Source organism: Anas acuta, chromosome 2, assembly GCF_963932015.1.
Source record: "Anas acuta chromosome 2, bAnaAcu1.1, whole genome shotgun sequence".
NCBI classification, from domain to species: domain Eukaryota; kingdom Metazoa; phylum Chordata; class Aves; order Anseriformes; family Anatidae; genus Anas; species Anas acuta.
In genome coordinates this window covers 93,280,274-93,295,883 of record NC_088980.1, presented here as the reverse complement: position 1 = coordinate 93,295,883, position 15,610 = coordinate 93,280,274, and the positions used below count along the sequence as shown (strand labels likewise).

At 42.2% G+C, this 15,610-nt stretch overlaps 1 long non-coding RNA gene across 1 annotated transcript; it reads left to right on the top strand.

The window, feature by feature from the left end:
* Positions 1–6,204: 6,204 nt before the first annotated feature.
* Positions 6,205–8,302, top strand: LOC137851773 (uncharacterized). The gene is made up of 3 exons (XR_011093454.1): positions 6,205–6,550; positions 7,138–7,217; positions 8,060–8,302. It is a non-coding gene; the product is annotated as an uncharacterized lncRNA (long non-coding RNA).
* Positions 8,303–15,610: the final 7,308 nt, after the last annotated feature.

Genomic DNA, 15,610 nt, shown 5'->3' with positions numbered 1-15,610 from the left:
CAGAGAGGAAACCTTCAAACAAGTGAGAAAGGACATACTGAGAAGTAAAAACCACGTTCATCTGTATCCCCTTCATCCCAAGCAGCACTTCATCTCCTCACTATTGAGTTCCTTCTGTCACAAAGCTTCAGCACTTTGTAGTGATTTTCACAAATGATAAAGCATGTTTTTTCTCTTCCATAATTTCAAGTGTTAAGAGTGAAATTTTCTGAAGAAGGTTGACTAATATCTTATGTGAAAGCAACTAATAGTCAACCATTCTTCCAGATTCAAATTTCAGGCAACCAGAAGCAACCAAGACATGACAGACAATACATTCTTAACAAGAAACAAATGCATTTCTGACTAAGAAAGAAAGAAAGAAAGAAAGAAAGAAAGAAAGAAAGAAAGAAAGAAAGAAAGAAAGAAAGAAAGAAAGAAAGAAAGAAAGAAAGAAAGAAAGAAAGAAGGAAGGAAGGAAGGAAGGAAGGAAGGAAGTCTACTGTAGATCTTTGAAAAATGTCTAGCATTCTGCTTTTCAACTGATACCTGGATTTTTTTTTATTTTGTTTTTTACTGAACATTCTCTCCACACCCAAATAGGAAACCCACTTTCCATAACAGCTTTCAACATTCCATTAAAGAATTCTTAGAAAATTAAAATTTTTCTCAGAAAAATACTGATGAAAATGTCTTTTATTGACTCTATTGCCAAGGTTTTCCATAGGAAAAGTTAAGAACAGCCATAAAATCTGAGAAGCTGTCAGTGTTCAACTATAACCCTTGCAGAATCAGAGGTCAGCAGGAGGTCTTGAGAAGTTCCCTGACCGAGGGGCTCATAAGCCTAGAACTACATGATCCTAAAAACACAGTTTTGTGTATTTGGACTCTCAGAGTGTGAGAGTTCATAAATGCATCTGGCCAACTACTGTCAAAACATTTTTCTAGTAGACAGCTCTGTTAAAATTTTCACTTTGCATGACAGTTTGCTTTGGGTTTCTTATTAAAAAAATCCCAAACAATAATCATAGAAATTCCCAACTTGTTTTTAAGGAGTTTCTTCTCAGTGTAGCAGGCACAGAAAGCTCTGGGTGATTGAACTATGTTTTTTTAAATGCCACGTGGTGCACCTGCTAGACTCAATGCAATCTGCCACATGGTCCATCCTTTCTAGACTCTAGACTTAACGCAATCTAAATTGCTTCTGGTACTCCTAAGATCTCAGTCTCTTATGGAAGTACATTATTAAGTACTGTTTGTACCCTCAAGACAAATGGACAACCAAAGAGAACGAAACACATACTGTGCAGAGCTGTGATCTACTGTCCCCATTTACCCACTTCTGGCCTCTATATCTATGGGACTCAGGTGCCTGCTATTTTAGCTGATAATCTACAGTTACAGAAGTATATATGGGCATGGAGCTAGTGTACTATATGACTAATGGCTGAAAGACAGACAGAATTAGACAACTCTGGAAGCCCAGTAGAATCAAAAATAAATAAATAAATAAATAAATAAATAAATCGGTAACAGACTTTAAGATCAAACTTATTTCCTAATCCACAGGTTACCTGAATTTATTGTTGGATCTTAAGCACACATAACAATGAGAAAATCTTTACCATAACATTTGGACTGTACCCATTTTTTGCATTCACAGCTTTGCCCAACCCCAATCTATTCTATTTGTAGAGAGGATACCTTAGGTATGTACACCAATGATATCTTGTCCCTTCCAGAGGTAGACCTACATCCCTGCTGGAGCATGAACCCATGCATAACTATAACAACCACATGCAGTGCTGAACTTGAAGATAATCTTGACCTGGTGACTAACCAACGCTGTAGACTTTGTTGTGCCTGCTTCTGGACAGAGTAAGGGTAGGACTAGTCCACCTATCTAAAGCTACTCCAAGAGCATGACTGCAAATGATGGGTTCTCACCAGAAGCAGCAGCAGCAAAATCTGAAAGACACAATAGCTGACTGAGGCAAAGGAAAATCCCAAAGAGCTATGATGTGGATCAAAAAAACATTTAGCCAAATTTTATAACCAGCATTTATATAGGTGAAAGTATAAGTATTCTGAAATTCATACCACAAATTGTTTTTTCTTTATTGTTTCTTTTGTCATCTGTTAAAATGAAGGAATTATTCATCCAAATTATGTCATAACTCACATCCTGAGTACTGTTTGGGAACATTGCCTGACTAATTCAGGTTATGTGGTGACCCTGGACATTACAGATCTTTAATAAAAATTAAGTAGTGCTATTAGCCTTAAGTATGATTGTTTATTATTTCTCAAATATTAACCAATTATCTAGGAGTGTTAAAGTGGAGACAGGTAGTTCTACTACATACTACATGAATACCTTGAGAGATACTAACATATATACATATATTTTAATTTATATTTTTTTTTTCACCTGAATCTTCTTCTACTGTTTAGACTTAATGTCAAAGGACCGCCGACAGAGACAATGGCCAAAGAACTGCATGAATTTCAGGAAGGGGAATATTTATGAAAACATACTGTATGGTTAATGCATGGATAAAGAAGTCTGTAACATATATCAACAATAAAGTTGGGTTAGTGTATCGAAGGTTGTTTGGACAAGATTCAGTTCTATTTTCAAGAGACTTCAATTTCCTTTCACATAAACACTGTGAAATACTTTATGTGACATGTTTATGACTGGCTGTTTTTATGAATGTTATAATTGCAGACTCTTGTGAATGTTGAGAACAGTGTTGCCCCTTCAGCAAGCTAAAAAGCAAACAGATGAACATGACAATTATTAGCTACAGTAAAGAGACAAAAAACCCAGACCCCAATTACATTGCACCAGATCATAACACTATATGACAAACCCTTTATAGCTTAAGCTTTTTTTGCACTTCCCAGTAACTAACGCAAAAGGAATACTTAAGTTGAAGTCTCAGCAATAGATATGAAATTTAGAATTTCTTTCTGACTTACTAGCTTTGTTTTATCAGTACATTCCATTATTACACTTCAAAAATCAACCATCAGATTTACAGTTCACACCTTGTTAATCTCTATTTAAATTTTCACTTAGGAAGAGCTTTAGAGAGGATATGCTATAGAGAGATATTGTTTTGCTTCCCCTGTGAAGTATCTGTTTTATTTTGACATTTAAATAGCTCAAGATATTTAAGCATTATAAGCTATAATCTGTCCCTGAACTTTTATTGACTAGTCATTAACAAAAAAAAAAAAAAGAAATCTAACACTACACAGATATTTTAAGGCAAAAAATAAATCTGCATCATCACCTTATATGAGGGCAATATAAAAAGGATATGTCATCTGTTCTCATATCCTATACACAAGTAAATAAGGTATCAGTAGAGTTTATTGTTTCAAACCCAGAAGTTGAACTAGACAACATTTATGACTTTAACTGATAGATGCCAGAGAATGACTTAGATAACAAGAAAATATGATGAAATCAAAGTGTAAGGCTCTTTAAGCTTTTACAGACCTCCACAGCTCCCTATTCAAGGATAATAACACAAATTACATGTTTGTGCCTTTCAAGTAAGTTCACGATCACAGAACCACAGAAACAGTTGTTTGGAAGGGGCTGGTGGAAGTCGTCTAATTCAATCTTCTAGCTAAGTCAGGATGAACTTCAAAATTAACTCAGGGTCTTGTTGCATCTTGTAACTGTTGCATCGTGGCCTTCCACTGTGCATGACTGTAACCTGACTGAATAATATTGTTGAGTTTCTGCCTGCTGTTTATATGTACTTCTTTCATGACTCCTATACGTACCACAGATTCATCAATATTATTACAGATGTACCTTCTAAATACTTCATGGAGTTTTTCTCCTCTGGACTATGATGGTTTGTATTATGTTATAAATTCATACAAGAAACACACCTTCCTATCACTTCAGGTTACTTCATATTTTTATCAGTGTTAAAAACTTCTGCACTTCACTTTCCTCTCTCCATCAAACTCTTCCAGACCTAGAAAGAAAAAAAAACTCTTAACAGAGATACATATTTATGGCCCGAGTAGTACAACTATATCTTTTACACATGCATTTTTAAACTTTCACTGACTTATAGCTATAGAAATAATTAAAATAATAATAATAATAATAATAATAATAATAATAATAATAATAATAATAATAATAATAATAATAATAAACTGCATGTTAAAAATCACTTTATCCAGCTGTTACATGAAGACCATGATACTTTTAATGAAGACCATGATACCAATTATGTCATTTAAATTCCGTTGGAACATTCCCATTCAAATTACTCGACTACAACTGCGAATGTTAATAAAAAAAGCACCTAACTTCCTCAGCTGTACTGTGGTGACTAAATAATTTTTGTGACTGATTACAGACTAAGTGTTATTGTGTTACTCACAACAAACTTAGTAATAGATCAACATCTAGTTCTACTTCTAATGTTCCAACACCCCCTGTACTGTACAAGAGTTTCCTTTAAAACCAAAACAAAACATGACAGGCTTTCCCTTCTCCTCCTCTATGTTTTGCACTAAAAAATCCGGGATGAGTATTTCTTGGCTATCTGCTTTTAAAAGAAGACATATCAAAATTATTAATGGAAAATCCTTGAGACAAGTTTTTCCTGTTCCCTCTACACAAGTGGGCTTTTCATGGTAAAGATGTATTGCATCAGATGATAAAACACCTTCTTTAATTCAAATCCCTTAACAAGACAGAATCCCTTAACAAGACAAAAATTTTAAAAGACCTTTAGTTATATAAAAATGTAATGTATGCAAAATATAATAAAGCCTATTGCAAAGTATACTTTCCAAGATGTATTCTTATTGTCAGAATGAACTTATTCCCCATTCATCCAACAAATCTCTTAGATTTATTTTTTTTTATTTTATTTTTTTTATACAGCCTCTACATCACACCACCTAGAAAAACAAGTTAGAATAATGTTATGTATTAGGTTTATGTGGTGAGGTTTTGGCAGTAGGGGGCTGCAGGGGTGGCCTCTGTGAACTGAGCCCAGCAGCTGCCTCAGGTCACATCAGAGCCAGCTCAAGACAGCTCCAAAAAGGACCCAATGCTGGCCAGAACCAAGCCAAAGAGCAATGCTGGTTGGGCCTCAGGGAGAGCAGATTTAAGAAAGGGAAAAAATGATGTGGAACAGTAGCTGGGGGAGTTTGAAACTGTGAGAGAAAAAGCCCTGCAGAAAGCAAGGTGAGTACAGAAGGAGGGCAGGAAGTGCTCCTGAGGCCTGTGGAGAGACCCCTGGTGGAGCAGGCTGTCCTCCTGCAGCCCATGGGTCCCACATGGAGCAAATCTCCACGCTGCAGCCCCCCCATGGGTGGAGGGGCCCCCGGTGGAGCAGGTGGATGTGGCCTGGAGGAGGAGGCTGCGGCCCATGGAGAGCCCCCGCAGGAGCAGAGGGTCTGGGGGGAGCTGCCGCCCAGCCGTGGGGGACCCGTGCTGGAGCAGTTTGCTCCTGGGGGATGGCTGGATGGACCCCGTGGGACGGAGCCGTGTGGGAGCAGTTCTTGAAGAGCTGCTGCCTGTGGGCAGCCTATGTGGGATCAGCTGGGGAAGGACGGCATCCCGTGGGAGGGACCCCACGGGGAGCAGGGGCAGGGAGGGAGCGAGAAGGAGCGGCGGGGACAAAGCTTCAGGGACTGACCGCAGCCCTCAGTCCCCTGTTTCCCTGCGCTGCTCAGGAGGAGGAGGTGGAAGAGGGCAGATGGGGAGAAGACGTTTTGGGTTTCTTTCCTTTGTTTCTCACATGTCTATTTTGTTGGTAGTAGGCAATAACTCTTACTATCTCCCTTTGCTGAGTCTGCTTTGCCCGTCACGATAATTGTTGAGCGATCTCCCCATCCTTATTTCAGCCCTTGAGCCCTTTGTACCGTATTTTCTCCCCCTTTCCCTTGAGGAGGGGGAGTGAGAGAGCGGCCATGGTGGAACTCGGCTGCCCACCCGATTCAGACCACCGCAGTTGCAAAGGACTGGAAAAGTTTTCCGAAGAAACAAGATGTTTAACAAGGAAATGCATAGTTTCCTTCCTAAGGCTTCCTGGAGAATTGGGGTTATTTCATATTCCCAGCTCAGAGGAAGAGAACTGTTGATTTCCCCTTCTTTTTTCTGACATGGAAATCAAAGGTGAACTGCACTCCAAGTACGGGCAACGTATCAGAATCAAGCTCTTTTTGTCTGTAATCCTTTCTCAAGGAACAGATTGATCACACACCTTCCACAGATGTAGGGGAGCAGGGAATAATCTTTGAACTACTCTAATTCAAGTCAGTTTGGGCATAGTGGTACTTCTCTAGCTGTTTCTGAGACATACGCATTAGCAACAGAGAGTGTTGTGCCGTCACTGGGAGGCGCCTGCGGTGATGACTTCAGAAACAGAACTGAATTATGTCACCACAGCACTTTGGGAACAGCTGCCTCTGTGCACGTTTAGCTGGGAGGCACAGAGAAGGGTGCTGGATGTGATGAAAGCACGTGAGGATTTGTGCATGTCACCTTGAGGTGCACAGAGAGGGCCCATGCCCTTCTGTAAGTGTTTTGATGCTTGGCTGGGGAAAACAATGTGGTTTTGTTGTGAATGTTTCATTTTAGTATTCTGTAGTTTGTGTCAAGCCCTTACAGAAGGATCAAGTTTGGTACTTTGCTCAATGATGGAGCTGCACAGAGTGAGAACAGACCCAATGTACGGGTGAGGGCCTCTGCACGTTCTCTTCTTCCTACAGATGATCAACAAATAAGGGTAGACAGAGAAGACTGTGCTGTGGTCCTCCCATAGACCACAAGTCCTAAAGCATAAACAAGAGGCTTAAGAGTACCCCTGTCACGTTAAAATTCAGGACAGCAATGGACTGCTTCACATGGGCTGGCCTGTCGAGTAGTGTCTCAGGCTGTGTATGAAGATGCACTCCATCTGCTTTCAGGCTAGCACTTGCAGTGGGCAAGTGACCTTAACATTTTTCATTTCATTTTTCACCAGAGTTTTGCTTGTTCCCCACAATTCATCCCTACTCGGTCTAGGAAAATAAATAAATAAATAAATAGATAGATAGATAAATAAATAAATAAATAAATAAAAGGATTTCCTCTCCGTTAATTCCATGCTCTTAACTTGACAGATTTGGTTATTGACTTGGAAGGCAAATATCTGGCCAGACTGCAAGACGTATGCTCGCAGCGTGGGACAGCTCTTGTAAAGGTGATTCAGGGTAGTTTCTGGAAAACAAGACATCAGATCTCCAAAGCTAATGTAGCTTTGTGCTACATTAATGTAGCTTCTTTGTGCTAATGTAGGAAGGGCGAGTAAGAGTAAAGGTAAGAGCCCAGGTACCGTAAGAAGCAGCAAGTGTGAAGAAAACTTCCTTCTGGCTGATACAGCTCCATATCTAGTTGTCAAGTATGACGAGAGCAGTTCTAAGTGAGAGGTAAAAAAGAAGAGACTGTGAGATTGTCAAAAGGAAAAGCGGGATTAGCTATTTCAGGAAATCATAGGAACTGGAAATAGAGGTTGGAAGAGTGCTTTAAGCCAAGACAGAAACGTTTTAAACCTAAAACCTAGGAGTTGGATGAACCAAGAAATGAACACATTTTGATGATGGCGTTGTGCCCAGTGTTATCTTGGGAAACATGGTTTCCACCTCAAATGTATGTGGGGCTTGAAGTTTTCCTAACGCACTTCTCTGTGTATTCCCTACTGTTTGGTAAGCGCTGAGGTCACACTGCAGACAGCAGCACGTTCTCTCCCCACTACTCAGCTGTCTGTTTTCACAACACGCCTAGCAACAGAATGGCTTGGACACAACTGCGCCTAGGAGCGAGTTCGTTCAAGCTGGTGGACAGCATAACCTTCAAAGTCCTGTTTCTGTTCCTAACAGGCTGGTACAGTACCATGTCACATTCGATGACTTTGCAGCATAGATGTCAGGAGTGCAGCTTGGGATCACCTCCTTCTACTTCGAGTTCAGTTGGAAGGGATGAGCAAGGAATTTGTCCTGGGTGGACGGAAATCTGTTTCAAGTCTGTTTCCTAACACTCTTCCAGACCCTTCTCCGTCCATCGGCCTGTCCTGCCAGCTCTGGTGTGAGTGTGAAGCTGTGGCAAGAGGGGTTTCCCATTCCTGTTTGACCTGGTGGACACCAGCTTTCCTAGGAAATTGCTGATGTTGCTGAGGAGGCGGCAGTATCAGAGGCCTTGTTGATGAAGGTACAACAAGCTGGGGAGGCTTTGGCATTTCTGCACAATGCTGCTCCCTGACTGTCACTCCAGACTCAGATTCGGAAAGAAGCAAAGCAAGCCAGAGGAAAACTGGATGTCCAGGTAATTTTCGTTTCTTTCTTGTTTCATTCTTCACTTGTAAGAAAATCTAAGTCTTTAAACCATTTGTTTGAAAACACAGCTTTATGGAAATGCTTCTGGGTGTGCTCCTTCACCTTGTTTGGAACCTGCTTCACCTCGCTTCAGCTAGAGGACACCTATGCTCAAATTTATGCTTCCCATGAGAAAGCGGTGTTCTTTCGCTATTCTTGTCTGGGATGGTTGCAGGTGAGGTTGACAAGAGTTGTCAGTACGATTCTTCGTTTCCTTTGTAGTATCCAAAACTCCGTATCACAGCGGATCTTCTCCTCTGATCCAAAAAGCTTCACAGGCCAAAAGAGAATTGAGATGAAGAAGGAAATAGAGAATGCAGACCAATATTTCCAATTACCACCCGTAAGTATTGTGAAGGAATCGGGTGCAGTTCTGTAGTGGTAGAAGTTAATCAAAGTTAATCAAAGTTAATAAAATCCTGATCGTGCACTTGAAGGCAAGCAATGCTCTAAAAATAAAGAATGCAAGGCCCTGCTTAAGGGCAATCTTCAGGCTGCTTCTCGATCAGCAGCTGATTTGCTTCTTCCACACCCTCATCTCCATTTGCTTAGAAGTTGTGAAGGTCGGAAGCGCACTCCGTGGTTTTCATCCCCTCTGTGTATCTTTCCCCTGACCAGCAACTTCTGTCTTGGCTCTTCACATCCAGCCAGAGCAGTTTCTTTGCCTCCGCAACCTGCAGGCTGTCCTCTCGTGTGTACCTGCAGTGGACTGAGGGTAATGCTTGTAAGGCACACAGATGCTGTATTCACTAGCACTTTGAGAAAAGAGAGCAAGAAGCTAACCTGTGCAGCAGTTTCTTAGGGTTCTGTCTATCTATCCATCTCTCTGCGTATATATTTCATTACTTATTTACTTATTTAAAGATCCTTTGAATAGAATAGATCCTTTAAGAAAGCTTACTTGTCCTTCTCCTTTACTTGTTTTTAACGTTTACTTTTCTAACCAAGCCTTAATGTTACAACCATTGGATTTATTTAGTTCTCAGTTCTTAGAAGTTCTCAAAGCACATCAGTGATTTCTATAGTTCTCAATCTTTCCATCTGCATTGAGACCTTTGATCTGAATTTAGGTATTAGGTGAAGAAGAACACTGAAACCAGCTGAAGCTGTATCGGACACATGCTTCTGCTAGGAAGTAATTCAGAGTGATTCCATGGTGTACTTTAGACAGATTTACTCTGGTCCTCTGGACTCAGCATCCCCAAGGGATATTTCCAAGCTCTCTGAAGGACCTGTCGTTATCTCTGACACTGCAGTCTCCATTAGGAAGGGGTAAATAGTCCTTGCCCTTGTGCAAAGGAACTGCTCAGTTAGCTGTTTCTAACCCAAATCTCTTTGCTGTCTTCTGTTGACAGACACCACCCGGCTAGCCAAGCTAAACCACTGAAAATGGAAGGAGTGGGACTACTTCCAAAGCCTGCTGCTGCTTCTAAGCAGAACTGCGATGTAGGTGGGGACACAGCAAGAGGACACGTCCAGGCCACGCTGGAACTAAAAGGCACCTGTCTGAGCCACAGAAGGAAGTCAGCGATTCCCAGTTGGAGACTGTTGCTCGCCTAGTGACACAGCAGCTGGAGCGCTTCTGGTTGCTGCTGATGGGTTCCCGTGAATCAGCCAGGGATAGGAGCTGTGAGAACGACTGAAGCGATTTGAAGTTACCCGAAAGAAAGAAGAGAGGAGAGAAGAAGACAAGAGGGGAGGGAACGGGAGGGAATAAAAGGAAGGGAGGGGACTGGAGGGGAGGGGAAGGGAGGGAATTGGAGGGGAGGGGAGGGCAGGGGAAGATAGTGTAGGGGAGGTTAGGGGAGGGTAGGATAGGGTAGTGTAGCATAGCATAGCGTAGTGTAGCATGTTAGAGGGGAGGGGAGCGTAGGAGAGTATAGAGTAGTGTAGGGGAGCGGAGTTTAGGGGAGTGGAGGGTAGGATAGGGGAGGGGAGCGTAGGAGAGTATAGGGTAGTGTAGGGGAGCGGAGTTTAGGGGAATGGAGGGTAGGATAGGGGAGGGGAGTGTAGGAGATCGTAGGGGAGGGGAGCATAGGGTAATGTAGGGTAGTGTAGTGAAGGGGAGTGTAGGGTAGGATAGGGGAGGGAAGTGTAGCAGAGTGTAGGGACAGGGAGCATAGGGGAGAGGAGGGGAGGGGAGGCAAAGGAGGGGAGGGGAGGGGAGGGGAGGGGAGGGGAGGGGAGGGGAGGGGAGGGGAGGGGGAGGGGAGGGGAGGGGAGGGGAGGGGAGGGGAGTGCTACCATAAATAAAATTGCCAAATACGTGACATTTTGGATCTGGAGCCAAATATTTGTGTTGCTGAAGGGATGCAAGACACAGACTCCTGATGGCTCTTGAACAGGAGGCATTTATTGCGTTTTTTCACTCCTACATGTCCTCTCTCCATAGCCCCACGTGCTGTCCACGCGCCCGAATCTATCCTACAGTTGGTCAGAGACCCTCAGGCATGCGCCTGGAGCCAGCCAGCAATTGCCCACTGCCCAAAGGTCCTCTTTAACACTGTAGCCAGTTCTTGATCTCAGCCTTGCTCAAGTTTTTGTTTCTCCCGCTTGTTTCCTCATTACCTCTAATTCAGGACCTGCGAAGCAGCGCGAAGCCACCTGAAAATTCCCTCCCCACACGTTGCCATTCATTCCACAACCTGATTTATCACTGCTATCCGCGCCTTGCACAGTGCCATGAAAGGTTTGGCGTGCACAGAGGTGGCTGAGGATTTTCAGAAATAACTTTCCTCAAGAACTGCATCAAGACTTTTGCTGGAAGGCAAAAGATCGGCTGATTGATTAACGTAGGGATGGCAGCTGAGCAAGGAAGCATCTTCCAAACTTCCAAATATTTCCTGTATACAGAACTGCAACTCCTCTGCTCTCCGGTGAGGAGTTTCCGTCACCTGCTTGGGAAGCAGAAGCAGTAACATGGGATTTAGAGGATCCAGCTGAAGCGTCAGTGCCAGTTAGAGGAAACCATCAATTTACGGGGTTTGAAGAGAGTTTGACCAGTTTTCCAAGGAACATGTACTAGCGCTGCATCTATATGCATAGAAATATCTCTACACCTGGCTTGTATCAGACACAGAGTGGCCATCAGGACTAGGGAAGTGGTTGTCCCTCTGTGCTCGGCTCTGGTGAGGCCGCACCTCGAATTGCACACTGTGTTCAGCGAAGACCTCGAGGTGCTGGAGCGTGTCCGGAGAAGGGCTCTGAAGCTTGTGAAGGGTTTCGAGAACAAGTCTGGTGAGGAGCGGCTGAGGGAGCTGGGCTTGTTCAGCCTGGAGAAAAGGAGGCTCAGGGGAGACCTTCCTGTGCTCTACAGGAAGCTGAAAGGAGGCTCCAGAGAGGTGGGGATCGTTCTCTTCTCCCAAACCCCAAGTGACAAGACAAGAACCAAAAACCTTAAGTTGTACCAGGGGAGGTTTCGGTTGGTTATTACGAAAAATTTCTTCACCGAAAGAGTTGCTCTGGTGGGTTTATGTGGCAAGGTTTTGTAGCAGGGGGCCATAGGGGTGGCTTCCGTGAGAAGAATCTAGAAGCTGCCCCACATTAGATAAGGGCTCCACTGCTGGCCAGAGCCAAGCCAAGAAACGATGTCGCTTGTTCCTCTGTGAGAGCGTAATTAAGAAAGGAGAAAAAAAATAACAACAAAAAAAGCTGCTTCCCAGGGAGAAAGAGAGGAGAAGCAGCCCTGCAGCCCCCCCAGGTGAGTGCCGCAGGAGGGCAGGAGGTGCAGCAAGCAGGCAGCAGCAGTTCCCCTGCGGGCTGTGCAGGGAGAGGCCCCCAGTGGAGCAGGCTGTCCCCCTGCAGCCCATGGGTCCCCCATGGAGCAGATCTCCATGCTGCAGCCCCCCCGTGGGTGGAGGAGCCCCCGGTGGAGCAGGTGGATGTGACCTGGAGGAGGCTGCGGCCCATGGAGACCCCCTGCAGGAGCAGGCCCTGGGCCAGAGCTACAGCCTGTGGAGAGGATCCCACGCAGGAACAGGGGATCTGAGGGGAGCTGCCGCCCACACCGTGGAGGACTCGTGCTGGAGCAGTTTGTCCCTGAGGGATGGGACCCTGTGGTACAGACCCATGTTGGAGCAGTTCTTGAAGAGCTGCTGCCTGTGGAAGCCCACACAGGATCAGTTTGGGAAGGATGGCATCTCATGGATGGACCCCATGTGGAGCAGGGGCAGGGAGTGACTGTGAAGGAGCAGTGGAGATGAAGTACCGTAGACTGACCACAGCCCTATTCTTCATTCCCCTGCGCGGGTGGAGGTGGGAGGAGATAGAAGGTGAATGAGAGGGAAGGTGTTTTTAGATTTATTTTAGTTTTTCAGTTCTCTAGCCTGTTAGTACAAGGTAATAAATTATATTGATCTCCCTATGTTTTTTTTTGTTTTGTTTTTTTTGTTTGTTTGTTTGTTTGTTTGTTTTCCTGTGACAATAATTGTAGAGTGATCTCCCTGTCTTATCTCAGCCTGTGAGCCCTTTCTTTTCTTTTCATCATATTTTCTCCCCCATTCCCTTTGAGGAGGGAGAGTGAGAGAGTCGTTGTCATGGAGTTCAGCTGCCCAGCTCGTTAAAATCACCACACATTAAGATTACAAAGTTAAATGATTTTTGAGCATTCAGTTCAATCAATTGCAAATTATAATGTTTTGAGATGTCAGTGTCAAAGTTGTTAAGAAATTTGCAATTCAGTGCTCTTGCCTATGTGTTTTTTTGAGATTTTCTTTAGTTAGTTAAATGCATGTCACTTTCTATAGAAGACCACCAATTCATTCAGTGTGCAGAATGGCTGGTATTGTGATCCTGAGAAAGTTTAATACTTTGCTTTCATCATTGTGTACCTCTCTTGGCTTTTATTTTTTCTTACTCTTCAAATCCAGCTCTGAATCCTACCCTTTCATTTTCCCCATTGCTGTTTTCCTATGTCACCATGGTATAAGAATTTGTTTTCAAAATGACTGTGTGAAGTAGAGATATGTATCTTCATTTTACAACATGATTATGCACACTAACACTAAAGTCAGAAATTTCCATTAATTTTGAGTATTTAGTCAGAAATACCTAAGAGAATAGGTTTTCAAAAACAGAGTGGAGTTGCCCACTAGCAGCATCCACTGGCTTCTTCCATCAGTGCAGCTACTCACAGTATTGTGGAATGATTTCTGACCAGGCACAGAGCAAATGAAGCTCATACAATTAGAGATCCCTCATGAAAAGTTTGGCATGAGGATCTTGCTAAATATCTTTATAGGATGGCAAAGAATTTGGTTTTCGAGAGTGGAGCAAGGCAATAACAAGACAGCATAACCTCTCAGTTGTACTCACTAATTCCTTCCCATTTTCATACTAATGTGGGGATGAAAGATACAACAACCTTATTAATGTTAGTTCATCCTTGTTCTGTATCACAAAGAGATATTCACTGAAAAAAAAAAAAAAAAGAGAGAGAGAGAGAGAGAGAGAGGAAAAAAAAAAAAAGAAGAGTCGACAGTCACATAATGAAAGGATGAACCTAAATCTGTCACAGTACTTCTGCACTCAGTTTGGGACTCAGAGATTAGGTTCCTGCCTCCAAAACTACAAAACCTGTGAACAGACCATCAGCTGCCCACTAATCCTAAAGGTACTTAAGTTTTCATTATCACCTTCTCTTTCATCAGTTTTAGCTTCAGAGCTCCACAGGCATCTAAAATTGAGTATTCCAAGTCTTTACAGACAGGGCAGCTCAACAGCCAGCCTCTGTACCTCTTGTCTGAAGCTCTTGTCAGTACTTGGAAGCCATGCTTTCAAGGATGTCTTTGGATGTCTCCAAAGATTTTGCCTCAGACATTGCTCTCAAAACGCATTTAATATACTCCAGAATTATCAGCTTCTCACAAAAAGATATTCTCTGGTCTGGAGAGGGTCTTTCTCTGGTTGATTTTAAGAGGTATCAACTGCTCTTTTCTTTATAAATAGCATATAGTTTTCTGTCTCCATGAAGACACTGAACTCTGCATCCTAAATGTATAGAAATACGTGTACATCATTTCACTCCTAAAAATACAGATATACTGCAGAAATTAAGATGCACCTCTCTTCTGACCCTTTCCCACTTCTTAGCTCCAGGCAACAGCATTCTAATTGGACTGTTCAACATGCAAACATTTTAAATTTCATTCCAAATTACATCATGTTCTTATTGGGGGATTAATGAGAGGCCAGTGTCTCTGCTTCTGAGATTAGTTCTTTATGTACATTCTCACTACCAGTGTAACATTCTTTTAATTTCTGTAAAACTGCCTGATAATTGGCTTCTTCTTGAACATTTTAATGGAAAACTTTTCAGCAAATCTAATGTCATGGAGTTAAAGATATTAAAAAAAAAATCCAGTATTCCGCACTTTTCTCTATAGCTCCATTTACTTTCATAAAATGTTCAAATTCTTATTTTAATCTCTTTCAGATGGCTGCTGTATGTCTCTAGAGTTCAATTTGAAGTGGGATATTCAGTTGTTTCATCATCTTTTTAACAACTTTGTGTCTATATTTCTTTCAAGAGCTTTCTTCACATCTTTTACTTCTAGCTTCAGGTTAAGCTTTACAACTGTTGTTGAAGAGTTGTTTCTCTGTCCTAATTGTTTTCTGCATGTTAGAAATAAGTTACAAATATGTACTAAATCTTGAAATGGAAGTGAAAGAGGTATGTATTAATTGGTTCTTTAATGTTGTAATATCTCCAAGAACAAGCTAAACCAGAGACAGTACTGTCATATCACAATGCACACATATGCACAAATATACATATGTCCTCTGTGTACTTAGTGGAGATTGTTGATAGATAAGAAAGCAGAGATCAAATGCTCAAAATAAGGCCAGCTTAATTATTGTAGTCTAAGTGCTTTGTTAGTTCTTTTTCAGAATGCACATGGATAGGGGATAAATTAAAGCTGCTCAAACAAGTGTGTCTCTGCCTAATTGTTCAGTATTTGACTTCATGACCTTAATAATGCTTTTCATTGTCATTTTAGATCTTTATTTAAATCAGAATTGTTGTCTGTAATCTTCTTTCCTTCTTTCTCTCTTTCTTCTCTCTCTCTTCTTTCTTCTCTCTTTCTTTCTTTCGTTCATTCTTTCGTTCATTCTTTCATTCATTCTTTCGTTCATTCTTTCATTCTTTCTTTCGTTATTTCTTTCATTCTTTTGTTCTCTCTCTTTCTCTTTCTTTCTTTTCTTTCCTTTTTATTTTCTTTTCTAA